Source organism: Neophocaena asiaeorientalis, unplaced genomic scaffold, assembly GCF_003031525.2.
Source record: "Neophocaena asiaeorientalis asiaeorientalis breed wild unplaced genomic scaffold, Neophocaena_asiaeorientalis_V1.1 scaffold114, whole genome shotgun sequence".
Classification (NCBI taxonomy): domain Eukaryota; kingdom Metazoa; phylum Chordata; class Mammalia; order Artiodactyla; family Phocoenidae; genus Neophocaena; species Neophocaena asiaeorientalis.
In genome coordinates this window covers 11,901,213-11,910,873 of record NW_020173116.1, presented here as the reverse complement: position 1 = coordinate 11,910,873, position 9,661 = coordinate 11,901,213, and positions in this window count along the sequence as shown.

Sequence of the window (9,661 nt, the reverse complement as noted above, 5' to 3'; positions counted from 1 at the left end):
GGGGGGGGGGGGTTGGTAAGAGAGGTGGGGAAAAAACCCTGAATAAGAGCACTTAGATGATTTCAGGTTGGTGAGAGCCATGAGCCTATGAAATACGATGAAGAAGTAGAGAGGGTGCTGGGGGAGGCTTCACTGCAGAAGTGATTGTGGCCTGAGTAATGACAAGGAGATCCCCAGGTAGACATCTGAGGGAGACTTCTCTTCACAGAAGGAACACTGAGACAAAATATCTGAAGGAAGAAAGAGTGTGGAAATTTCTAAATAACAGAAATGAAGTCAGTGACCAGAATACAGTGAATATGTGCAAGCGTTGGGTAAATAAAGTCAGAGAGTAGCCAGGGCTGTACCGTACAGGGGCCTGTAGGCAGTAGGAAGAAGGTTGGACTTTATTCTAGGCAAAATTGAAAGCTATTAGAAGATTTAAATCAGAACAGAGAGATAATGTTACCTACAGTTTTAAAATGTCATTCTGACGATTAAAAGTCCACCAAAATGGCTATGATTACAGGCTGACAACACTAAGTGTTGATGGGGATATGGAAAAACTGCAGCTGTCATATGCTCCCAGTGGCGGTACAGATTGGCATGGCCACTCAGGAGCTCTATTTGGTGATTTCTACTAAAGCTAAGTCAGCAAGTCCATTTTTGACAGATACACCAAATAGAAATGCATAGATACATTCACCAAAAGAGACATTTGCTAGAATGTTCATAGGAATAGTACTCATAAGAGTCAAAAACTGAAAATTACCCAAATACCTATCAATAATACAAAGGATAAAACAGGTGTGGTAGATTCTCACAGTGGAATACTATAGCACCATGAGAAACAACTACATACAGATACAAGCAACAGTATGGATGAATTTCATGGATGAATCTCACAGGTAAAATGTCCAACAAAAGAAAAGATCATACTACTTGGTTGCATTTACATAAATTTCAAAAACAGGAAAAATTATGCTGTTGAAAGTCAGAACAGCGGTTTCCCTTGGGGCAGGGGTAATAAGTAACTTGGGGGAACATGACAGTGATGTTTCCATGCTGATCATCTCCCTTTCTCGATTTGGATGCTGGTGGCATGGGAGTGTCTGTGAAGCTTCAAGGAGCTATTCACTTATGAGCTCTCTTCTAAATGTAGGTTATAAAAATTCAAAGAAAGTTCACTCTGGATGCTGTATGAAGAACTGGTCATGAGGGGTGAGATGGCAAGAGGAGAAATGTGGCCCCAGTTAGGAGGCTACTGAAGCAGACCAAGGAAGGGGTGATGTGGCAGGTGTAGCCTGATGACAGTGGACCTGCACATATGGAGACACATTTGGGATACGTTAGACGGTCTCTCTGTTCTTCATATCAATCAAATTCACAACATCAGAGGTTCAGAATAGAACCTAAGGTTTGGCTATCGCTTGTGTAGAGTAGTGAGCACCCTCCTACACGTGGGGCAACGCATGGTGCAGTAATCAACATTTTTCAGCCCTTACAACTTAATGACTTACGTTACACACAGCCATAACAGCAACCCCATCCACCTACCAGCACCAGTTGACTTGGCTCAGGACAGCTCCCCTCTAGAGACATCCTGCCCACAAGTCACCTAGTTTAATCTCACATCCAGTGTTCAGATCTCTTCAGCGTCCTGCAGGAGTTTACTCAGCTTAGGCTTGAGGGAACTCATTCCCTCCAAGGCAGCCCATTCCAAGCTGTAGCAAGTCACTGCTTCCTAACGGGAAGAGGCGATCTCAGCCACGTAGGGATCCTTGTTCCACCCTTTGGGTCCATAGAAGGAAGAACCCAGTCTTCCACATTGCGACACATCCAGTGTTGTCAAAGATCCTGCAACATTCCTTCTCTCCAGACCTAGTACCTGGAGCCAGAGGATCCAGCAGGCCTCACAGCCACTCCGTTGCTGGCGTCTCAAACATGGAGGACACGGGAACTTCATCCCTGACATTCTAAACGTTAGGCTTGTGTTAAAATCACCTGTGGTCTCATTGGGCTTGTCAGTGTTTTGCTTTGCTTTTCCACATTCATTCGTTCTGGCATGACTGTGCACTAAGACACCAATCTTTTTTTTCACATTTCTTGCCTCTAAGCCGTACTTTCTGCACTTGTGCTTCAGCATGTTCCTTATTGTAAGTGAAGGGTCTTACATTTATCCTTAGTCAAAGTCATCTCATAACAATGGTTGGTTAAAGAGGTCATTTATCTGGGAGGCAAAACATCTGGGCTCCCTTCTCAGCCCTCTTGCTAATTAGCTGAGAGTTATGGCAAATTTGGGGGCAAGGGCTGCCCCCCGGGAACTGTCAGTGTTGAGTGAAACTTTGAGCTGAATTACTTAATTTGAAAAAGAAACATTTATCATACGGATACCCTATCAAGTTGGCAAAGACTTTAAAATGACTGTTTTCAGTGTCACATGCTTCCTGTGGGAAGGCAGAGCAAATGTCTCCATGGATACAGTTAGTGAAGAACTTAAAGGTCCATTGCCCTCTGGCCCATTGATTCTAGGAATGTATGTGAAGCTAATCATCAGGGAAGTGGACAGAGATGTTTGGGTAAAGATGACTACTTCATTTTGACCCCTGATAGCTACAAACTGGAAATAATCTAGGTGTACAACCAAAGCAGAAAAGGTAAAGTATAGAGCATCCACTTGATAAACTGAACGATCATTCATAGACCATATTTCAGATAATGTGGGCAAATGTTGTTACTAAGTTTAAAAAAAAGTTAGGGATTAAAATGCATGTATTATATGGTCTCAATTATATCCATAGAAAGACAATGAAATGTTAATAATTAACTTGTGAGGTTATGGGTGAATTTTTCTCCCTCACAATATTCAGGAATTTCTATGTTCTCTCAAGCCAGCGTTGCTTCTACAATATAAAAAGTGTTTTTAAAATTGCAGAAAAATGTTGTTAATACAGTCAGCTCATAGGATTACTATACCAACTTCCTCAAGACCTCTCTTTCTGACCCTTTACTCCCTTCTAATTGGCCTGCATAATAATGCCTGCCCCTCTGTTAACACTTTCTTTATGCCTTAGTGTTCTCCCATTCAAAAATTCATATTTCAGATAATGTGGGCAAATGTTGTTACTAAGTTTAAAAAAAAGTTAGGGATTAAAATGCATGTATTATATGGTCTCAATTATATCCATAGAAAGACAATGAAATGTTAATAATTAACTTGTGACGTTATGGGTGAATTTTTCTCCCTCACAATATTCAGGAATTTCTGTGTTCTCTCAAGCCAGCATTGCTTCTACAATATAAAAAGTGTTTTTAAAATTGCAGAAAAATGTTTTTAATACAGTCAGCTCCTAGAAGGATTACTATACCAACTTCCTCAAGACCTCTCTTTCTGACCCTTTACTCCCTTCTAATTGGCCTGCATAATAATGCCTGCCCCTCTGTTAACACTTTCTTTATGCCTTAGTGTTCTCCCATTCAAAAATATCCAAGAGCTTCTATATACCAACTCCAAATAATAAAGTCTAAATGTTTCAGTCAGGGAGTTAAGACCCTCTATCATAATGAGCTGGTTTCCTGAACTACCTTCTGTCGACACTAGACTATGACTAGAGAGATTAAGGGTTTTGCAACTTTGTAATTTTCTCAGTGTCTGATAGGCACATAGTTAGCACTTCTAGAACAATCAAAATTCAACTGGGCAGCAAGTATATTCCCGTTTTGGAATTTGAGGGAGGAATTTGGGGTCCAGTTTTAGGCAACTAAGACTTCAGAAGCAGTTAAGTGTAGTGTGGAAGGTAGGATTATGGAATATCATGTAACAGTAAAGTCTTTCAACAGATGGCCACTGTCCACAGCTACAGAGGCAAATGAGAAGGAGTGTGTCTCAGGCTAAGCGGGATAAGCGATGTGAGATGGCTGAGGAGGGAAAAATGTGGGTAGCCAGACAGGATTCACCACGCGAGCAAAGGCAGAAATGGGTTCACGCGAGGGCCATTAAACATGTGAATACACTCTCACTGAAGACGTCTGAGGAATCTCATTCCAGGATGTGTTAAATGAAAGGAAAACCAGTGAACACCGCAGACTGGTATCAGTGCAGCTCATCCCAGACCCAGAAGCAGGAACTAAGTGACACTTGGAATGACTTCTGGTCAAGGCCTCCGAGAAAAATGAGTTTCCTTGACTTTCACTCTGAGTAAGTTCATCTCCCCACTGGTTGCGCCCAGAGCAAGTCAACAGGATCCTGTGAGTCTCCATGATTCAGGTGCTCCGAGCTCAACTGGTCTGACAGTTGCACTTTTTAGTGACTGCTGCCTTGTGTTTGGGCTGCAGATTTAAGGTGAACATTACAGGATCTATGAACTTTAAACAGCCAGATGACCTTCCTTAGAAGAAATCTGAGCCATGCATGTTAAGATGAGCATGTTTTCAGTTTAAAAGATTAATACTCACTTTAAATATTGTCATCTATTTCCTATAGCTCTCCTCCCTAAAATTTACACACACACACACACACACACACACACACACACACACACACTTTGGCTGTTAAAATAAATGTTAGTACACCAAAAAAAGTCCCTCCCAGCTGTCTCCCCGTGTACATTTTTTCGAGGGTTGTCTATTTTTTCCCTATTTTTTGAATTCTTACTACGGTCATTATTCACTTGTGCATTTTATTTTAGTAAGAAAGAACTTCCAAAAAAAAAAAGAAAGGACTTCCCCCTTCTACCCCCAGATCATTCTCTTTTCCACCTGCTACCCTCTCTGTGGCCTCCACATTAAGCCAAACTCACCACATTCACAGATTCTTGCCTCAAAGGGGAAAAGGTTTTCTTTTGACAAACTCGCTTATGGAAATCTCTGATTTTCTAACTGTGTGCTATTTATACTTAGCCCTTCAATTAATGTTTGGGAAACCAGGTGTATCGTAAACACCAAGCCAGATCCTGACTTGCTAAACTTGGATTAAATGGAAGCTATTATCATTTTTAGAAGCTGACACCAGGACTATCTGCCCTCCTCTCCCTCCACTCCCCAATCCCCAGAATTTGAAAAAGATTCATTCTGGATTAAACGAATTTACTCTTTTACTTGTACTGATCAAGAGGTAAAATTAAAAAAATATATTCTGAGATTCTGTCTCAGATATTGGACATAGGCTTTCTGTCATAGGGAAAAACCTTTGTATTCTAAGTTAATCACTAAAAAGGTGTTGCCTATAGCGTTAATTATACATCATGGTCCATCTCTGGGAACCCAGCCTCCCACGTAGTGATCATTAAGCTAAAAATAGCTGTTTAGCTCACAGGAGACATCCTGACCAGGCCCACCTGTGAATGCCTGCAGGACAGGAGAAGTTAACACATCCCCTCTGGAGGCTGACCTGGAATTGTTTGACTTTACTCCCTCTCCTTTTTGTATAAAAGAAGCATGAATTCTAACTCAGGCAAGGTGGTTCTTTGGGGTACCAGTCTGCACCATCTTCTCAGTCAGCTGGTTTCCAGATACAGTCCCTGTTTCTTGCCCAAACAACGCACAGCTTGATTTATTGGCCTGTCCACAGTACTACAAGTTTGGACTCGGTAAAAAAAGAAATAAAAAAAAAAAAAAAAAAAAATGTTTAAGGAACCTCCATTCCGTTCTCCATAGTGGCTGTAATTTACATTCTCACCAACAGTGTAAGAGGGTTCCTTTTCATCCACACCCTCTCCAGCATTTATTATTTGTCTAAATTTTAATTATGGAAATTCTTAATGTTGTGAGGTGATACCTCATTGTAGTTTTGATTTGCATTTCTCATAATTATCAACGGTGAGCACATTTTCATGTGCATTGTGGCCATGTGTATGTCTTCTTGGGAGAAATAACTATTAGATCTTCTCATTTTTTGATTCGGTTGTTTTTCCGTTTCAGAAGAATGAGCTGGAGATTAGTGCCTCGTCTGTCGCATCGTTTGCAAATATTTTCTGCCATTCTGTGGATTCTCTTTTCATTTTGATTATGATTTCCTTTGCTGTGCAAAAGTTCATGAGTTGACTAGGTCACATTTGTTTATTTTTGCTTTTATTTTTATTGCCTTGGGAGACACTTTTGTAAATAAGTTTTGTAAATAAGTTAATTTTTAAGGAACCTCCTTACTGTTTTCCACAGTGGCTGTACCATTTTACATTCCCACCAGCAGTGTAGGAGGGTTCCTTTTTCTCCACACCCTGTCCAGCATTTCTTATTTGTAGACATTTTAATTATGGAAATTCTGATCATTGTGGTGATACCTCATTGTAGTATTGATTTGCATTTCTCTAATAATAATCGAAGTAGAACATCTTTTCATGTGCTTTTTGACCATCTGTATGTCTTCCTTGGAGAAATGTCTATGTAGATCTTCCCATTTTTTAAATTGGGTTGTTAGTGTTTTTGATATTGATGTAAATGAGCTGTTTGTATATTTTGGAGATTAGTCCCTTGTCTGTCACATCATTTGCAAATTTCTGCCATTCTGTAAGTTGTCTTTTCATTTTATATATGGTTACCTTGCTGTGCAGAAGCTCATGAGTTTGATTAGGTCACATTTGTTTCTTTTGTTTTTATTTTATTGCATTGGGAGACTGGCCTAAGAAGACAGTGGTATGATTTATGTCACAGAATGTTTTGCCTATGATTTCCTCTACAAGTTATATGGTTTGAGGGCTCGATTTAAGTCCTTAAGCATTTTGAGTTCCTTTTTTTTGTATGGTGTGAGGGTGTGTTCTAATTTCATTGATTTACATGAAGCCGTCCAACTTTCCCAACATCACTCGCTGAAGAGACTGTCTCTTTCCCATTGTATATTCTTCCTTTGTCTAAAATTAATTGACTGTAGGTGTGTGGGTTTATTACTGTTATCTCTGTTCTTTTCCATTGATCCATAGGTCTGTTTTTATGCCAGTACCATGTTGTTTTGATAACTGTAGCTTTGAGGTATTGTCTGAAGCCTTGGAGGGTTACGCCTCCTGCGTTCTCCTTTGTCCTCAGGATTTCTGTGGCGATACTGGGTCACTTATGGTTCCATATATATTTTAGTATTATCGGTCCTTTTTCTGTAAAAAAAAAAAAAATGTCATGGGTAATTTGATAAAGAGTACATTAAATCTGTAGATTTCCTGGCCATTTTAACGATATTAATGCTTCCAATAAAAGAGCAGGTGATATTCTTCCATTTCTTTGAATCTTTTTCAGATTCCTTTATTAATGTTTCATAGTTGTCAGCATATAAGTCTTTCACTTCCTTGGTCACGTTGAATTCTAAGTACTTTATTTATTTTGATATGATTTTAAAAAATTTCATTTCAATTTTTTTCAAAATTTATTGTGGTACAATATGCATAACATAACATTTATCACCTTAATCATTTTTTAAGATTTTTATTTTATATTAGAATAGTGTTGATTTACAATATTGTGTTAGTTTCACGTGTAGAGCAAAGTGATTTACATATATATATACATATATATATATATATATATATATATATATTCTTTTCCAGTTTTTTTTTTCCATATAAAATACACAGAGTACTGAGAACAGTTCCCTGGTATACAGTAGCTCTTTGTTGATTATCTATTTTGTATATCATAGTGTGTATATGTTATACCCAAACTCCTAATTCAACCCTACCCATCTCCTTTCCCTTTGGTAACCATAAGTCTCTTTACTCAGTCTGTGAGTCTGTTTCTGTTTTGTAAATAAGTTCCTTTAATTTTTAAGGACCCTCCTTACCGTCCTCCTTGATGGGTATGCCAATTTACATTGCCACCAACAGTATAGGAGGGTTCCTTTTTCTCCACACCCTGTCCAACATTTCTTATTTGTAGATATTTTAATTATGGAAATTATGATCATTGTGAGGTGATTCCTTATTGTAGATTTGATTTGCATTTTTCTAATTATTGATGTTGAGAATCTTTTCATGTGCTTTTGGACCATCTGTATGTCTTCTTTGGAAAAATGTCTATTAAGATCTGCCCATTTTTTCATTGGGTAGTTAGTGTTTTTGATATTGATGTGAATTTGTATATTTTGGGTTAGTGCCTTGTCAGTTGCATCATTAGCAAATATATTCTGCCATTTGGTGGTTTGTCTTTTCATTTTGTTTCTGGTTTCCTTTGTTGTGCAAGGGTGCAGAGTTTGATTATGTCCTCTTTTTTTTTTTTTCTGCTTTTCTATTTCCTCTGGAGAATGACCTAAGAAAACCACAGTATGATTTCTGTAAGGGAATGTTTTGCCTATGTTTTTCTCTAGGAGTTTTATGGTGTGAGGTCTCCTATTTAAGACCTTATGCCAATTTGAGTTGTCTTTTGTGTGTGGTGGAGAGGTGTGTTCTAATTTCAGTGATTTATATGGAGCTGTCCAACTTTCCCAACACCATTTGCTGAAGACACTTTTCTCCATTGTATATTCTTGCTTTCTTTGTCAAAGATTAATTGACTGTAGCTGTGTGGGTTTGTTACTGGACTGTCTGTTCTGTTCCATTCATCCATAGTTCTGTTTTTGTGCCAGTACCTCATTGGTTTGAATACTATTGCTTTGTAGTACTGTCTGAAGTCTGGGAGAGTTATGCCTCCCACTTTGTTCTTTGTCCTCAGGATTGCTTGGGCAATTCTGGGTCATTCGTGGTTGCATATAAATTTAAGGCTCATTGGTTCTAGTTCTGTGAAAAATGTCATGGGTAATTCGATAGGGATTGCATTAAATCTGTAGATTGCTTTGGGTGGTATGGCTATTTTGAAAATATGAGTGCTTTTATTCCAAAAGCATGGGATATCTTTGCATCATCTTCAATTTCCTTTATTAATGTTTTATGGCTCTCAGCACATAAGTTTTTGACGTCCTTTGTGAGGTTGATTCCTAAGTATTTTATTCATTTTGATGTAATATTTTTGTATTTTATTTTACTTCTTGCAGATTTCTTTATTGTGGTATTACAGTATGCATAATATAACATTTATGATCTTAATTTTTTTCTGTTTTTTTAGCCTCCATGTGTTTTTATTTTTTACAGATATTTTACTGTAATTGATATCTAGTCTCATGGCGTTGTTGTCGGAAAAGATACTTGATACAATTTCAATTTTCTTAAGTTTACCAAGGCTTGATTTGTGACCCAATATATGATCTATCCTGGAGAATGTTCCATGAGCACTTGAGAAGAATGTGTATTCTGTTGTTTTTGGATGGAGTGTCCTGTAAATATCAATTAAGTCCATCTTGTTTAATGTATCATTTAAAGCTTGTTTTTCCTTATTTATTTTCATTTTGGATGATCTGTCCATTGGTGAAAGTGGGGTGTTAAAGTCCCCTACTTTAGTAGTCACATCCCCTATGAATGTGTTACTGTCGCTTTCCCCTTTTATGGCTGTTAATATTTGCCTTATGTATTGAGGTGCTCCTATGTTGGGTGCATAAATATTTATCCATTTTGTTTCTCTTTTCAAAGAACCAGCTTTTAGTTGCATTGACTTTTGCTTTTATCTTTTTCTTTTTCATTTATTTCTGCTCTGATCTTTATGATTTCCTCCTACTAACTTTGGGTTTTGTTTGTTCCTCTTTGTTTTATTTATTTATTTATTTTTACATCTTTATTGGAGTATAATTGCTTTACAATGGTGTGTTAGTTTCTGCTTTATAACAAAGTGAATC